Consider the following 17,249-nt stretch of genomic DNA (forward strand, 5'->3'; position numbering starts at 1 on the left):
TTTAAGCTTCTAGCTTGCCTTTCTGAATCACTGGGGAGACATCAGCCCTCATACCTGAGCAAAGGCCTGTGATCTTGGTTCAGCATCTGCAACGAGGCAGTCAGCGTCTAGTTGTGGGTCCCTGGTCGTAATCTCCCTCTCGCGTGTATTGGGACAAGGAAGTGTTTTTATAACTAACATGTCAGTGTGATCACAAAATGTCCCTATGCAGGAATGCCAAAGACTAAACTCCTACCACGTCTATCGGCAATGTACCAGACTGTATCCTTGACTGAAGCACAGAGTGAACAAGAATGTGTTATGGAGAACTCCAGTGCTGAAGTAGGCTAAACAGTGTGATATGAATATAAAACAAGACCGTAGAACTGGCTATTTGAAAAATAACAGTACGAAGCCTAATAAAAAGCATTTAGAGCAAAGTGCACAGAGGCTCTAAGCTGCAAGCAAATTAATAAAATACATCCAGGGCAAAGTGCACAAAGGCCTAAAGCCTGAAGCTAATGCGCAAAGGATACATAAAACTAACCACACTACAGTGGCACGGTCAAACCTGTAGGTGATGATCAAATGTCTTTCCTCCATTGTCGACAGGTCCACCAGCGGTCTGTACACCGGAGGATTCCGCTATCTCCTCACATGTCCCAGCGGACGGTGCCTATGAATGACAACAGCGACCACAGAGTCAAACAACTCAGAGGTATGTACCCACAGTCTACACAGAACACCAATCATACAAAAAATGCGGCCTGTATGTGTGTTGAGAGTAGGCCTAGGTATGTGTGACGCAGTTGGTAATTAGGCCATGAGGGCCCCTGAAATGGCGGCTGCCTGACCTCTAAAGCAGGACAATGGGATGTGAGGTAACTGCGCTGGCGTTGTACACCGGCGCGGTAGGCGGTCGAAGACCGCGGCGCAATGCTGCATTGGTTAACATTGGACCCTGTGGGTCCCAGGAGCCAATGACGATCTACGCCGGCGGTGATGGTACGCACCACCGCGGATGTGACCGCCGCGGACGTGACCGCCATTTTCTAACTGTTTAATCACTCGATACCTGATCTTCGACAGGAGAGGACCTACACTGCAAGTGCTGCTGTGACCTCGGTTTGGAAGAGACAATGGCTCGTGCGTCTGGGGAAAGGGCCCCTGCCTTCACTGCAGAGGAGTTGGAGATGCTCGTCGAGGTGGTCCTCCCCCAGTATACGCTACTCTACAGTCCTCCAGACCAACAGGTAAGTACACAGGGAGCATGTTGTATGGGCTATGCCTGTGTGGAGAGGGCTGGTTGTAAGAAGGAAGGGGGCAGAGTTCTGAGTGCATGAAAGACGGTGAATGCATGTGCCACATGGCAAGGGTAGGGATGGGGGCCAATCACTTTGACGGTGCAGTTGGTAATGACTTCTCTTCTTCCCCTGTACATTTCATGTAGGTCAACGCCCACCAGAAGAAGGATATTTGGCGTGCCATCGCCAAGGACGTCCGGACCCTGGGGGTCCACCACAGACAGAGCACCCACTGCCGGAAGAGATGGGAGGACATTCGCCGCTGGAGCAAGAAGACAGCGGAGGCTCAGCTGGGGATGGCCTCCCAACGTGGGAGGGGTGCCCGTCGAACCATGACCCCCCTGATGTTCCGGATCCTGGCGGTGGCCTACCCTGAGTTGGATGGGCGCTAGAGGGCAACACAGCAGACACAAGGGGGTGAGTACACTATCATTCAGCTGACTTTGCGCAGTGAAGGTGTCTGGGTGGGGGAGGAGGGCTGTGGGTTCCCCTAGGCCAGGGCGAGTTCCGTAGGCTAGGCCCATTCATAGGGCATGGCCCTGTGGCCCCCCACCCCACTTCTGTAGAGTTCCAAGTACTGCTATTCATGCCCCAGGGTCATCTATGTGTGCAGATGTCGTCCATAGCCTTGTAGGCCATTTCCCAGGAATTGCACTGTAGAGGCCAACAGCGCGACGTAGTGCAGGGGACTGCTGTGTCTGTATTGTCCTCCAACGGTAGCAGTAAGCCATGCACTCAACCTGTCTTTCTACTGTTCCCCCCCCCCCGCTTTTTTTTGGCGGTCTCCCTGTTCTTGCATTAGCATCATCAGGCGGAGGTAGAGTGGCACCGGAGCATGAGGGAGCTGCATCCCACATGGGCAGGGAGGCCCACACTACGGACTCAGAATACACCAGTGGGACAGAGGGCGAGGGGAGCACCACAGCGGTCACAGGATCTGCAACCAGCGACACGGACTCGTCCTCCGATGGGAGCTCCCTTGTGGTGGCGGCAACATCTGTGCCCCCCACTACTACTACAGGTACAGCCGCCACCCCCCTACCAGCACCGCCCTCCCAGCAGCCCCTCAGCCTTCGCCCCGTGCCCGCTCACCCAGGAGGGTGGGCATCACCTTCGCCCCAGGCACCTCAGCCCCTGCACCTGTCACCTCTGCTGCCCTCAGTGAGGAGGCCATTGACCTCCTCAGGTCCTTCACTGTTGAGCAGTCTACCATTTTGAATGCCATCCAGGGTGTAGAAAGGGAGTTGCAACACACAAATGCATTCCTGGAGGGCATTCATTCTGGTCAGGCTGCCCTTCATCGAACCATTCAAACTCTGGCCTCAGCACTGATGGCAGCCATTGTCCCTGTATCTAGCCTCCCCCTCCAACTTCCTCCACCCAGACCCAATCCCCTGTACCTCTGCCTATCCCAAGCACACCATCAGACCAGCCTGCACACACCTCACCACACAAGGGAAGCTCAGGCAAACATAAGCACCACACATCCCACAGGCACTCACGCAAGCATCACACACATACAGACACACCAACATCCACTGCCTCCACTGTGTCCCCCTCCTCCTCGTCTCCCTCCTCCCTCCCAGTCTCGTCTACACACACACCTGCATGCACTACCACTACAGCCACTACGTCCCGCACCAGCACACCCACCACCACACCTCGCTCACGTGTACTCACCACCCCCACTACCATTTACACGTCCCCTGTGTCCTCTCCCAGTGTGTCTGTGACGCCCCCCGAAGATACACAAACGCAGGCACACACCCACCCAACAGCCATCCACTTCACGACAGCCTCCTGCGCATGCACCTGCACCCAAATCCACAAAACCTACACCTCCTACAACCACAACCTCTTCTTCCACTCCCAAACCCCCTCCAGCTACCCGTCCCAGTGTGTCCAAAAAACTTTTCCTGTCCACCCTTAACCTATTTCCCACCGCCCCCCCCCCCCCCCTCCAACTCATAGGTCCCGTACTAGCACCTCAGCCAAAAAATCTCCGGGACAAGTGGTGCCTGTTGTTACAGGTATGTGGAGTGCACCGGCCACCAGGGCAGCCAGTGTGGCACAGAGCCACAGCACAGCCAGTCCCCCCCCCTGTGAAGCACCAGAAGTTGGACAGTGCCTGGCGGGAGAGGGGGAAGACTCCAGCCAGCCAATCCGCTCACAGGGGTCCCGGGGGGAGTGTGGACTCAGCTGTGACTCCTCCCAAGGTGGGGAAGGGGCAGAGGAAACCTGCAGAGTCTGGGAGGAGCAGCACGGCGGAGAAGACCGCCATCATCCCCGCTGGCCAGGAGGCCACCGCCAGCCCCATCATCACTGCCCAGGAAGAGGCCACCGCCGGCCCCATCGTCACTGCCCAGGAAGAGGCCATCGCCGGCCCCATCGTCACTGCCCAGGAAGAGGACACCGCCAGCCCCATCGTCACTGCCCAGGAAGAGGCCACCGCCATCCCCATCGTCACTGCCCAGGAAGAGTCCACCGCCGGCCCCATCGTCACTGCCCAGGAAGAGGCCACCGCCGGCCCCATCGTCACTGCCCAGGAAGAGTCCACCGCCGGCCCCATCGTCACTGCCCAGGAAGAGGCCACCGCCGGCCCCATCGTCACTGCCCAGGAAGAGGCCACCGCCGGCCCCATCGTCACTGCCCAGGAAGAAGCCACCGCCGGCCCCATCGTCACTGCCCAGGAAGAGGCCACCGCCGGACCCATCGTCACTGCCCAGGAGGAGGACACCGCCGGCCCCATCGTCACTGCCCAGGAAGAGGCCACCGCCGGCCCCATCGTCACTGCCCAGGAAGAGGCCACCGCCGGCCCCATCGTCACTGCCCAGGAAGAGGACACCGCCGGCCCCATCGTCACTGCCCAGGAGCCACAGCCAGTCCCCCCCTGTGAAGCACCAGAAGTTGGACAGTGCCCGGCGGGAGAGGGGGAAGACTCCAGCCAGCCAAGCCGCTCACAGGGGTGCCGGGGGGAGTGTGGACTCAGCTGTGACTCCTCCCAAGGTGGGGAAGGGGCAGAGGAAACCTGCAGAGTCTGGGAGGAGCAGCATGGCGGAGAAGACCGCCATCATCCCCGCCGGCCAGGAGGCCACCGCCAGCCCCATCATCACTGCCCAGGAAGAGGACACCGCCGGCCCCAGCGTCACTGCCCAGGAAGAGGACACCGCCGGCCCCATCGTCACTGCCCAGGATGAGGCCATTGCCGGCCCCATCGTCACTGCCCAGGAAGAGGACACCGCCAGCCCCATCGTCGATGCCCAGGAAGAGGCCACCGCCGGCCCCATCGTCACTGCCCAGGAAGAGTCCACCGCCGGCCCCATCGTCACTGCCCAGGAAGAGGCCACCGCCGGCCCCATCGTCACTGCCCAGGAAGAGGCCACCGCCGGCCCGATCGTCACTGCCCAGGAAGAGGCCACCGCCAGCCCCATCGTCACTGCCCAGGAAGAGGCCACCGCCAGCCCCATCGTCACTGCCCAGGAGGGCCCCGCACGCCACAGCCCAGCTGACCCATGAAGGACCGCCAGCCACAGGCCAGCTGGGCAATGACGGACCGCCATGGCAAGCACCGCTGAACGGGGCAAGGACCGCTGAACAGGTCAGAAACTGCCAACTCAAGCACCGCTGAACAGGGCAAGCACCGCTGAACAGGGCAAAGAGTGCCATGGCAAGCACCGCTGAACAGGGCAAAGACCGCCATGGCAAGCACCGCTGAACAGGGCAAGCACCGCTGAACAGGGCAAAGACCGCCATGGCAAGCACCGCTGAACAGGGCAAGCATCGCTGAACAGGGCAAAGACCGCCATGGCAAGCACCGCTGAACAGGGCAAGCACCGCTGAACGGGGCAAGGACCGCTGAACAGGTCAGAAACTGCTAACTCAAGCACCGCTGAACAGGGCAAGCACCGCTGAACAGGGCAAAGACTGCCATGGCAAGCACCGCTGACCAGGGCAAGCACCGCTGAACAGGGCAAAGACCGCCATGGCAAGCACCGCTGAACAGGGCAAGCACCGCTGAACGGGGCAAGGACCGCTGAACAGGTCAGAAACTGCCAACTCAAGCACCGCTGAACAGGGCAAGCACCGCTGAACAGGGCAAAGACCGCCATGGCAAGCACCGGTGAACAGGGTAAGCACCGGTGAACAGGGCAAGCACCGCTGAACGGGGCAAGGACCGCTGAACAGGTCACAAACTGCCAACTCAAGCACCGCTGAACAGGGCAAGCACCGCTGAACAGGGCAAAGACCGCCATGGCAAGCACCGCTGAACAGGGCAAGCACCTCTGAACGGGGCAAGGACCGCTGAACAGGTCAAAAACTGCCAACTCAAGCCCCGCTGAACAGGGCAAGCACCGCTGAACAGGGCAAAGATCGCCATGGCAAACACCGCTAGCCCATTTGCGGCAGGGGCAGTGACGCAACTGGGACCGTCACAGGGTGTGTGCTGCACTCTGGGCACCAGTCCCCCTCCAGAACCAGTGGAGACATGCATCCACTCCGTCTGTCCTTCACAGGATGAAGCACTCTGGGCACCAGTCCCCCTCCAGAACCAGTGGAGACTGTCATCCACTTGAGAGACTGTGGCTTTGCACTCCCCAGGATGGTACAGTGGGCAAACCAACCACTGTAGAGACTTGAGAAACTGTGGCTTTGTACTCCCCAGGATGGTACAGTGGGCAAACCAACCACTGTAGAGACTTGAGAGACTGTGGCTTTGCACTCCCCAGAATGGTACAGTGGGCAAACCAACCACTGTAGAGACGTATGAGACTGTGGCTTTGCACTCCCCAGGATGGTACAGTGGGCAAACCAACCACTGTAGAGACTTGAGAGACTGTGGCTTTGCACTCCCCAGGATGGTACAGTGGGCAAACCAACCACTGTAGAGACTTGAGAGACTGTGGCTTTGCACTCCCCAGGATGGTACAGTGGGCAAACCAACCACTGTATAGACTTGTGAGACTGTGGCTTTGCACTCCCCAGGATGGTACAGTGGGCAAACCAACCACTGTAGAGACTTGAGAGACTGTGGCTTTGCACTCCCCAGGATTGATCAATGGGCATGGAGCCCCCTCGTGGATCTGGCGTTGTGCACTCATCTGGCTGAGGTGCCCCCCCTTCCCTTCCCCCTGAGGTGCCTGTTGTATTTCTATCTGATGCCCCAGCAGTGTTCTCTCCGTCATGTTCAGTAATCTTGTGTGGGCCTGGCCATGCATTTTGGGCCCAGTGGTCCACGGACTATGAATGATGCACAACCTGCACTAATAATCGTGGTGTATAATTTGTTTATAGTGTGTATATATATGTATATATGTATATTTTTGCTTACTGATTTTGGATATATTACAATAGTTACACTAATTTCCTTTTGTCTTTGCATTCTTCCGGGGGGGTTAGGGGGTGTTACTGTAATGTATAGATAAGCATTGGTGTGTGTGTTGTAGTGGTTGAGGGTCGGGGTGGGGGTTGGGGTGTTGAGTGTGTGTGTCCCTGTTTTTCCCCTCCCCCCTCCCCTATGTCGTAGGTGCAGTACTCACGTGCTCTTCGCCGCCGGCGTTGGTGATCCTCGTAGAAGAGCAGGAAGACTAGCGCTGGAAGAATTTTAAGTTCCGGCTCCATGCTGTCCTCCTTCCTCGTGGAGTGTGTAGAGGTGAGCGTTTTTCCTTCGAAATGCCTGTTTCCGCTGTGTTTTTATCCGCGTTGTATCTGCCCCGGAAAAGGTGGTGGATTGGCCTGTCATAATAGTGTGGGCGGTACATTGTCTCCCGCCTGTCTGTTGGCGGTGACCGCCAAGCTGTTGGTCTGTACCGCCATGGCGGTCTGAGTGTTAAAGTAGCTGTCTTTGTTGGCGGTTTCCGCCACGGTCGTAATTCCAAAAATTTTTACCACCGGCCTGTTGGCGGTCTTACCGCCGCTTTGACACCGACCGCCAGAGTTGTAATGACCACCTTAGTGCCCACAGTCTTGATTGTAAATCTATTTTATTTATTGCTTTTATTTTTAGATCTTTGATATACTTTTTGACATCTGAGAAGAATTTCTTGCAAAAGTGGGGAGGGTTACCCATGGCAACTTTTCCCTATTGGCTAGGGAGGCCCACAAGCTACTGCCAAGCATAAATGTGTCACGCCTGGCCACTCGCTACAGAACAAAATTGGACCTGTTGAAGGTGGTAGAAGTAGGACTGCACCTGCCGTTGTGACCTGTGGAGAGACCTGGAATCCAGGACTTTCTCCAACTTGCAGCCAGGACAAAGATGTGGACTCCAAAGGTCGCTTGGGTGACCTCCTATTAAGCTACAGATACACAACATGCTTTTAGAAGCCCCTTTTCGGGATAAGTCCAGCTGACCAGTTGGACCTGGATCTGCCCTGGACACTGCTAATTACTCCTGCTGGAGTGAGTCTTGACCCCTAGGTGCTGTTCCTGAGGTCCTGGCACCCTTGTCAAAGTGTACTCCTCCCAACATCCTGAAAAACTTGGGACTCAGAAACTTTTTTGCTCCAAAGATCTCTTGAGGACCTGGGCAAATCTACCAAGTCAATCTGACGAAGGCTCATTGTTGCTAGGCCAAAGATTCAGATTCCTCCTGCTTGGAACGTTTCCTCAGAAGCAAATCTGTTTCAGTGGCAGTCGCAGAGAGGATTATGTGCCCTGTTCTGCTACAGATTGCAGCCTTGCCCCACCACAAGAATCACAGCTCCAAAAAAAGCTACTAAATACCAAGGGAAGACTCTAAAGATATCTGGCCAGGGAGAGACCTTTCCTGGGTGCATTTTTTAAAATTCTCCTGATTGAAGGTTTCCTGTCAAATCTCAACAGCTTCATTGACAGCTGCCCTGTCTTGTGGAGCCTTTTTCAGCCACTGCCTGCTGCCCTGCTCCACTGAGGATTTTTGACTTCCATTTCAGAATCAGAAGGTCGAGCCTGGTATCTGTAGCTGACCTGCCTTCATTGCAGTTGGCCTTAAATACCAGTCAAGCATAACCAGATGACCCCAGGTGGTGCTTAACGCTTTTGGTGCTATTTTCATTTAAAACTTAAAAATATGATATTTCTGGTTCCTCTTGTTACATTTTGTTCATTAAAATATTCTCTTATTTGCCGCTTGGAGTAGGACTTTTATTATCTTGTGTTTTTGATGCTTTAACTATTTTGGCCAGCAATTGAAGTGGATTAAAAGAGTATGGGAACTGGGATGTTGCGCGCAGTTGGGGGTGGGGTGAATGAGCATGAAGGCGTGGTCAAAGGCGTGGTTAAACTAACAAAATATTCTGTATGTTTTTCAGTCTTTCACCTTCAGATAACTACATATGAAATAATGTACAGCTTGAATGGAAATTAAATGCAAATTATATTAATCTCTTTGGTGCCTGGTATGAGCTGGTCTCATCCTCGGTATGGTTGCTGTGTGCTGAGGACGAGACCAGCTCGTCCTGCACCCGGCCTCTCACCCTCCTCCCATGGGCAGGGATGGAAGGGGAACCCCTCTCACACCCCATCCGCACCCCCCAGTGACGTCTGATGACATCAGCGCTCGAACATGCGCTGACCTCATCAGAAGCCGCACTCGGATCCGTAAGAGAAATGCAAAGCATTTCTCTTCCAATTGGGGGGTGGGAGCAGGCAGAGGCATGAAAGGAAAGGCCTTTCCTTTCCTTTGATGTCTCTTTGAGCATTTCTGCAGCCCGATCCTGAAGCGATCGGGCTGCAGAAATGCCCACTAAACACCAGGGATTTCGTTTTTTGTTTTGTTTATGTTTTATTTATGTATAAGGGGAGCAGCCCCTTTGGCAAGGGCCACTCCCCAGGGGGGCAATTAATTATTAGGTCTTTTGGGGGCAGAACCCAGCAGGCACCAAGGATATTTTTTTTATTTTTTTTTCACATGTGAGGAGCGGCCCCGTATGCAAGGGACGTTCCCCTGGGGGCAGATTGTTTTTTGGGCCCTTGGGGGCAGATCAGCCTTTTTCTTTTTAGGCCAATCTGCCCCCAAGGGGGGCAGAAACAACTAGACACAAGAGATTTTTTTTCCAGTCAGTTTCACGCAAGGGGAGCGACCTCTTGGCAAGGGTCGCTCCCCTTGGGGGCAAATTTATTTTAGGCCAGTTCTGCCCCCCTATTAGGCTGATCTGCTCCCAGGGTGGGCAGAAACCACTTAGGCACCAGGAATTGGTATGTATGTTTATGTGTGTTTTGTTTGGGGGGGCAGCCCCTTGGGCAAGGGTCGCTCCCCATTGGGGCACATTACTGTTCTCCATTTTTGCTCCCCGTGGGGCAGATCGACCTATCTGCCAAAGGGGGCAGAAAGCCCACCAGAGACCATGGAAGATTTTTTATTTTATAAGAGGGTGGGGGTATGGCTATACCCCCACGCCAAATAAATGGGGACAAAGTTGTTCTGCCAGCCGGGTGACAGATGGGGAAACTACCCCCATATCCACTCTCTGGGGGGGGCAAAAAGCCTACTAGATGCCCAAGGAAAGTGGTAAGAAGGAGGGACAGGCAGGCAGGAAGCATGAAAAAATCAGGGCTGAGAGCCCGGAGAAAGGGATGAGATGGAGGGACAGGAAGGCACACACAAACCGGGGTTGAGAGCCCCGGAAAAGCAGTGAGAAGAGGGACAAACAGGCAGCAGGCTGAGAGCCTGGGGAGGGACGTGAGAACAGGAACAGACAGGCAGCAGGCCGACACACAATGGGGCAGAGAGCCCAAGGAAAGCGGTAAGAAGGAGGTGCAGGCAGCAGGAACGCACAAACTTGGGCTGAGAGCCCAGGCAAAGCGGTGAGAAGAAGGGACCGGCAGGCTGCAGGCATGCACACAATGAGGCTGAGAGGCCAGAAAAAGTGGGGAGAAGGGACAGGCAGGCAGCAGGCACACACACAACAGGGATGAGAGCCCGGGGACAGTAGTGAAAAGGAGTGAGAGGCAGGCAGCAGGCACGAGCAAACCGGGGCTGAGAGCCCGAGGAAAGCAGTAAGAAGGAGGGACAGGCAGGCAGCAGGCACCCACAAACCAGGGCTGAGAGCCTAGAGAAAGGGGTGAGATAGACGGACAGGCAGGCATGCACAAACCGGGTCTGCGAGCCCAGGGAAAGTGGTAAGAAGGAGGGACAGGCAGGCATCAGGCATGCACACAACAGGGTTAAGAAGCTGGGTAGGGACGTGAGAAGAGGGACAGACAGGCAGCAGGCAGACACACAATGGGGCTGAGAGCCCAGGGAAAGTGCTGAGAAGGAGGGACAGGTAGGCATGTGAAAACAGGGGCTGAGAGCCCAAAGAAAGCAGTAAGAAAGAGGGACAGGCCGGCAGGAGGCATGAAGAAATCAGATCTGAGAGCCCGGAGAAAGGGGTGAGATGGAGGGACAGGCAGGCACGGACAAGCTGGGGGTGAGAGCCCAGGGAAAGCGGTGAGAAGGAGGGACAGGCAGGCACACACATAACAAGGCCAAGAGCCTGGGGAAAGCGGTGAGAAGGAGGGACAGGAAGGCACGCACATAACAAGGCCAAGAGCCTGATGAAAGCAGTGAGAAGAGGGACAGACAGGCAGCAGGCAGGCACACAAACAGACTGAGGCGGTCATTCTGACCGCGGCGGGCGGCGGTCGCCGGCCGCCATGCGGTTACCGCCGAATGACCGCACCGCTGTCAAAAGACCGCGGCGGTCATTCCAACTTTCCTGCTGGGCCGGCGGGCGACCGCCAAAAGGCCGTCCGCCGGCCCAGCGGGAAAGCCCCTGCAACGAGGAAGCCGGCTCCGAATGGAGCCGGCGGAGTTGCAGGGGTGCGACGGGTGCATTGGCACCCGTCGCGATTTTCACTGTCTGCAAAGCAGACAGTGAAAATCTTTGTGGGGCCCTGTTAGGGGGCCCCAGTGCAGGGGCCCCCAGGGGCCCCATGGCACCCGTTCCCCCCATCCTGGTTCTGGCGGTGGACACCGCCAGAAACAGGCTGGCGGGAAGGGGGTCGGAATCCCCATGGCGGTGCTGCAAGCAGCGCCGCCATGGCGGATTCCCTGGGCCAGGGGAAAACCAGCGGGGAACGCCGGTTCCCCTTTTCTGACCACGGCGCAGAATAGCCCAGGAAAGCACCACCAGCCTGTTGGCGGTGCTTCCGCCGCCCTCCGCCATGGCGGTCATGGACCGCCAGGGTCAGAATGACCCCCTGAGTGCCCAAGGAAAGCGGTAAGAAGAAGGGACAGGCAGGCTGCACAAACTAGGGCTGAGAGCCCAGAGAAAGGGGTGAGATGGAGGGACAGGCAGGCGGCAGGCATCAGGCATTCACAAGCTAGGGCTGAGGGCCCAGGGAAAGCAGTGATAAGGAGGGACAGGCAGGCATGCACATAACAAGGCCAAGAGCCCAGGGAAAGCAGTGAGAAAGAAGGACAGGCAGGCACACACAAACTTGGGCTGAGAGCCCCGGCAAAGCCGTGAGAAGGAGGGACAGGCAAGCAGCAGACATGCACTCAAGAGGACTCAGAGCTTGGGAAAGCAGTGAGAAGAGGACAGGCAGCGGGGCTGAGAGCCTGAGGAAAGCGGTGAGAAGGAAGAACAGGCAGCAGGCACTAGCAAACCGGGGCTGAGAGCCAGAGGAAATTGTTAAGAAGAAGGGACAAGCAGGTGAGCACAAACTGGGGCTGAGAGCCCGGGGAGAAGGGTGAGATGGAGGGATAGGCAGGTATGCACAAACCAGGGCTGAGAGCCCAGACAAGAAGTGAGAAGGAGGGACAGGTAGGCAGCAGGCATGCACACAATGGGTCTGAGAGGCCAGAAAAGGCAAGCAGAAGGAGCGACAGGCAGGCAGCAGGCACGAGCAAACCGGGGCTGAGAGCCCAAGGAAAGCGGTAAGAAGGAGCGACAGGCAGGCAGCAGACACCCACAAACCATGGCTGAGAGCCTAGAGAAAGGGGTGAGATAGAGGGACAGGCAGGCATGCACAAACCAGGTCTGAGAGCCCAGGGAAAGTGGTGAGAAGGATAGACAGGCAGGCAGCAGGCATGGACACAACAGGGTTAAGAGCCTGGGGGGAGACGTGAGCAGAGGGACAGACAGGCAGCAGGCAGACACACAATGGTGCTGAGAGCCCAGGGAAAGTGTTGTGAAGGAGGGACAGGCATGCATGTGGAAACAGGGGCTGAGAGCCCAAGGAAAGTTATGAGAAGGAGGGACAGGCAGACAGCAGGCATGCACACGATGGGGCAGAGAAGCCAGAAAAAGCTGGGAGAAAGAGGGACAGGCAGGCAGGAGGCACACACACAACGGGGATGAGAGTCCGGGGAAAGCAGTGAAAAGGAGTGACAGGAAGGCAGCAGGCACTCACAAACCGGGGCTGAGAGCCCAGATAAAGGGGTGAGATGTAGGGACAAGCAAGCACGCACAAACTGGGGCTGGGAGCCTGAAGAAAGGGGTCGGATGGAGGGCTAGGCAGGCATGTACAAACCAGGGCTGAGAGCCCAGGGAAAGAGGTGAGAAGGAGGGACAGGTAGGCTGCAGGCATGCACACAATGGGGCTGAGAGGCCAGAAAAATCGGGGAGAAGGAGGGGCAGGCAGGCAGCAGGCACGAGTAAACTGGGGCTGAGAGCCAGAGGAAAGCGGTAAGAAGGAGGGACAGGCAGGCAGCAGGCACCCACAAACCATGACCGAGAGACTAGAGAAAGGGGTGAGATAGAGGGATAGACAGACTGCACAAACCGTGGCTGAGTGCCCAGGGAAAGTGGTGATAAGGAGGGAGAGGCAGGCAGTAGGCATGGACAGAACAGGGTTAGGAGCCTGGGGAGAGACGTGAGAAGAGGGACAGACAGCCAGCAGGCAGACACACAACAGGGCTGAGAGCCCAGGGAAAGTGCTGAGAAGGAGGGATAGGCAGGCTGCATGCATGCACAAACAGGGGCTGAGAGCCCGGAGAAAGGGTTGAGATGGAGGGACAGGCAGGCAGCAGGCATGCACAAGCTAGGGCTGACAGCCCAGAGAAAGCAGTGAGTAGGAGGGACAGGTAGGCATGCACATAACAAGGTCAAGAGCCTGGGGAAAGCTGTGAGAAGGAGAGACAGGCAGGCAGCAGCAGGCTCACAAAAGGACTGAGTTGCCAAGGAAAGCATTAAGGAGGAGGGACAGGCAGGCTGCAGGCATGCACAAACAGGGGCTGAGAGCCCAGAGAAAGCAGTGAGAAGAGAGACAGACAGGCAGCAGGCATGCACACAACAGGGTTAAGAGCCTGGGGAGAGACGTGAGAAGAGGGACAGACAGGCAGCAGGCCAGCACACAATGGGGCTGAGAGCCCAAGGAAAGTGGTAAGAAGGAAGGCCAGGCAGCAGGCACTCACGAACCGGGGCTGAGAGACCAGATAAAGGGGTGAGATTGAGGGACAGGCAGGCACGCACAAACTTGGGCTGAGAGCCCAGGTAACGCGGTGAGAAGAAGGGACCGGCAGGCATGCACACGATGAGACTGGGCAGCCAGAAAAATGTGGTGAGAAGGAGGGACAGGCAAGCAGCAGGCAGGCACTCAAGAGGACTCAGAGCCTGGGAAAGCAGTGTGAAGAGGACAGGCAGCAGACAGGAACACAACGGGGCTGAGAGCCGGAGGAAAGCAGTGAGGAGAAACAGGCAGGCAGCAGGCACTAGCAAACCGGGGTGAGACTCAGAGGAAATGGGTTAGAAGGAGGGACAAGCAGGTGCACACAAACTGGGGCTGAGAGCCCGGAGAAAGAGGTGAGATGGAGGGATAGGCAGGCATGTACAAACCGGTGCTGACAGCCCAGGAAAGAAGTGAGAAGGAGGGACAGGTAGGCACCAGGCATGCACACAATAGGGCTGAGAGGCCAGAAAAAGCAGGGAGAAGGAGGGACAGGCAGGCCGCAGGCATGAGCAAAAAGGGCTGAGAGCCCCAGGAAAGCTGTAAGAAGGAGGGACAGGCAGGCAGCAGGCATGGACACAACAGGGGTAAGGGTCAGGGGAGAGACATGAGAAGAGGGACAGACAGGCAGCAGGCAGACACACTACGGGGCTGAAAGCTCAGGGAAAGTGCTGAGAAGGAGGGACAGGCAGGCAGGAGGCATGAACAAATCAGGGCTGAGAGCCCGGAGAAAGGGGTGAGATGGAGGGACAGGCAGGCACGCACAAGCTAGGGCTGAGAGCCCAGGGAAAGCGGTGAGAAGGAGGGACAGACACACAGGCAGGAACACAAAGGGAATGAGAGCCCAAGGTAAGCAATAGGGAGGAAGGAGAGGCAAGCTGCAGGCATGCACAAACCGGGCCTGAGAGCCCGGAGAAAGGGGTGAGATGGAGGGACAGGCAGGCACACACAAACCGGGGCTGGGAGCCCAGGAAAAGCAGTGGGAAGAGGGACAGACAGGCAGCAGGTAAGCATACAATGGGGTTGAGAGCCCAAAGAAAGCGGCAAGAAGGAGGGTCAGGCATCAGGCACTCACAAACCAGGGCTGAGAGCCCAGATAAAGGGATGAGATGGAGGGACAGGCAGGCACGCACACACTGGGGCTATGAGCCCAGGCACAGCAGTGTGAAGGAGAGAGAAGTAGGCACACACAAACTGGGGCTGAGAGCCCGGAGAAAGGGGTGAGATGGAGGGATAGGCAGGCATGTACAAACAGTGGCTGAGAGCCCAGGGAAGGAGGTGAGAAGGAGGGACAGGTAGGCAGCAGGCACCAGCAAACCGGGGCTGAGTGCCAGAGGAAGGCGGTAAGAAGGAGGGACAGGCAGCCAGCAGGCACACACAAACCAGGGCTGAGAGCCTAGAGAAAGGGGTGAGATAGAGGGATAGGCAGGCACACACAAACTGTGGCTGAGAGCCCAGGGAAAGTGGTGATAAGGAGGGACATGCAGGCAGCAGGCATGGACGCAACAGGGTTAAGAGTATGGGGAGGGACATGAGAAGAGGGACAGACAGGCAGCAGGCAGACACACAACAGGGCTGAGAGCCCAGGGAAAGTTCTGAGAAGGAGGGACAGGCAGGCATGTGGAAACAGGGGCTGAGAGCCCAATGAAATCTGTAAGAAGGAGGGACAGGCAGGCAGGAGACATGAACAAATCGGGGCTGAGAGCTTGGAGAAAGGGGTGAGTTGAAGGGACATTCAGGCACGCACAAGCTGTGGGTGAGAGCCCAGGGAAAGCAGTGAGAAGGAGGGACAGGCAGGCACACACGTAACAAGGCCAAGAGCCTGGGGAAAGCGGTGAGAAGGAGGGACAGGCAGGCATGCACATATCAAGGCCAGAACCTGATGAAAGCAGTGAGAAGGGACTGAGTGCCCAAGGAAAGCGGTAAGAAGGAGGGACCGGGAGGCTGCTGGCATGCACAAACCGGGGCTGAGAGCCCAGAGAAAGGGGTGAGATGGAGGGACAGGCAGGCAGCAGGTACGGACAAGCTGGGTCTGAGAGCCCAGAGAAAGCAGTGGGAAGAAGGGACAAGCAAGCACACACAAACTGGGGCTGAGAGCCCGGAGAAAGGGGTGAGCTGGAGGGATAGGCAGGCATGCACAAACATGGGCTGAAAGCCCAGGGAAAGAGGTGAGAAGGAGGGACAGGCAGGCAGCAGGCACAAGCAAACCGAGGCTTAGAGCCCAAGGAAAGTGGTAAGAAGGAGGGTCAGGCAGGCAGCAGGCACCCACAAACCAGGCCTGAAAGCTTAGAGAAAGGGGTGAGATAGAGGGACAGGCAGGCACGCACAAACCGGGACTGACAGCCCAGGGAAAGTGGTGAGAGGGAGGGACTGGCAGGCAGCAGGCATGCACATGACAGGGCTGAGAGGCCAGAAAAAGCGGGGCAAAGGAGTGACAGGCAGGCAGCAGTCACGAGTAAACTGGGGCTGAGAGCCCAGGGAAAGTGGTGATAAGGAGGGACAGGCGGGCAGCAGGCATGGACAGAACAGGGTTAGCAGCCTGGGGATGGACATGAGAAGAGGGGCAGACAGGCAGCAGGCAGACACACAGCAGGGCTGGGAGCCCAGGGAAAGTGCTGAGAAGGAGGGACAGGCAGGCACATGGAAACAGGGGCTGAGAGCCCAAGGAAATCGGTAAGAAGGAGGGACAGGCCGGCAGGAGACATGAACAAATCAGGGCTGAGAGCCCGGAGAAAGGAGTGAGATGGAGGGACAGGGAGGCACGCAGAAGCTAGGGCTGACAGCCCAGGGAAAGCAGTGGGAAGAGGGACAGACAAGCAGCAGGCAGGCACACAATTGGGTTGAGAGCCCAAGGAAAGCGGTAAGAAGGAGGGGCAGGCAGTAGCACTCACAAACTGGAGGTGAGAGCCCAGATAAAGGAGTTTGATGGAGGGACAGGCAGGCACGCACAAACTGGGGCTGAGAACCCAGGCATACCGGTGAGAAGGAGTGACAAGCAGGCGGCAGGCATGCAAAAGACGGGGCTGAGAGGTCATAAAAAGCAGTGAGAAGGAGAGACAGGCAAGGGGCAGGCATGCACGCAACAGGGCTCAGAGCCTGGGAAAGCAGTGAGAAGAGGACAGGCAGCAGACAGGCACACAACAGGGCTGAGAGCCTGAGGAAAGCGGTGAGAAGCAGGAACAGGCAGGCGGCAAGCACTAGCACACCAGGGCTGAGAGCCAGAAGAAATTGGTAAGAAGGTGGGACAAGCGGGCATGCACAAACTGGGGCTGAGAGCCCTGGGAAGGCGGTGAGAAGGAGGGACAGGAAGGCAGCAGTCATGCAAACAAAGGGGCTGAGAGCCCAGGGAAAGTTGTGAAAAGGGTGGACAGGCAGGCAGCAGGCAAGCACAAACTGGGGCTGAGAGCCCTGGGAAACTGGTGAGAAGGAGCACAGGCAGGCATACACACAATGGGGCTGAGAGCCTGGGGAAAGTGGTGAAAAAGAGGGACAGAAAGGCAGCAGTCATGCAAACAAAGGGGCTGAGAGCCCAGGGAAAGTTGTGAGAAGGCGGGACAGGCAGGCAGCAGGCAAGCACAAACCGGGACTGACAGCCCAGGGAAAGTGGTGAGAGGG

This window comes from Pleurodeles waltl, chromosome 5 (assembly GCF_031143425.1).
Source record: "Pleurodeles waltl isolate 20211129_DDA chromosome 5, aPleWal1.hap1.20221129, whole genome shotgun sequence".
Lineage (NCBI taxonomy): Eukaryota > Metazoa > Chordata > Amphibia > Caudata > Salamandridae > Pleurodeles > Pleurodeles waltl.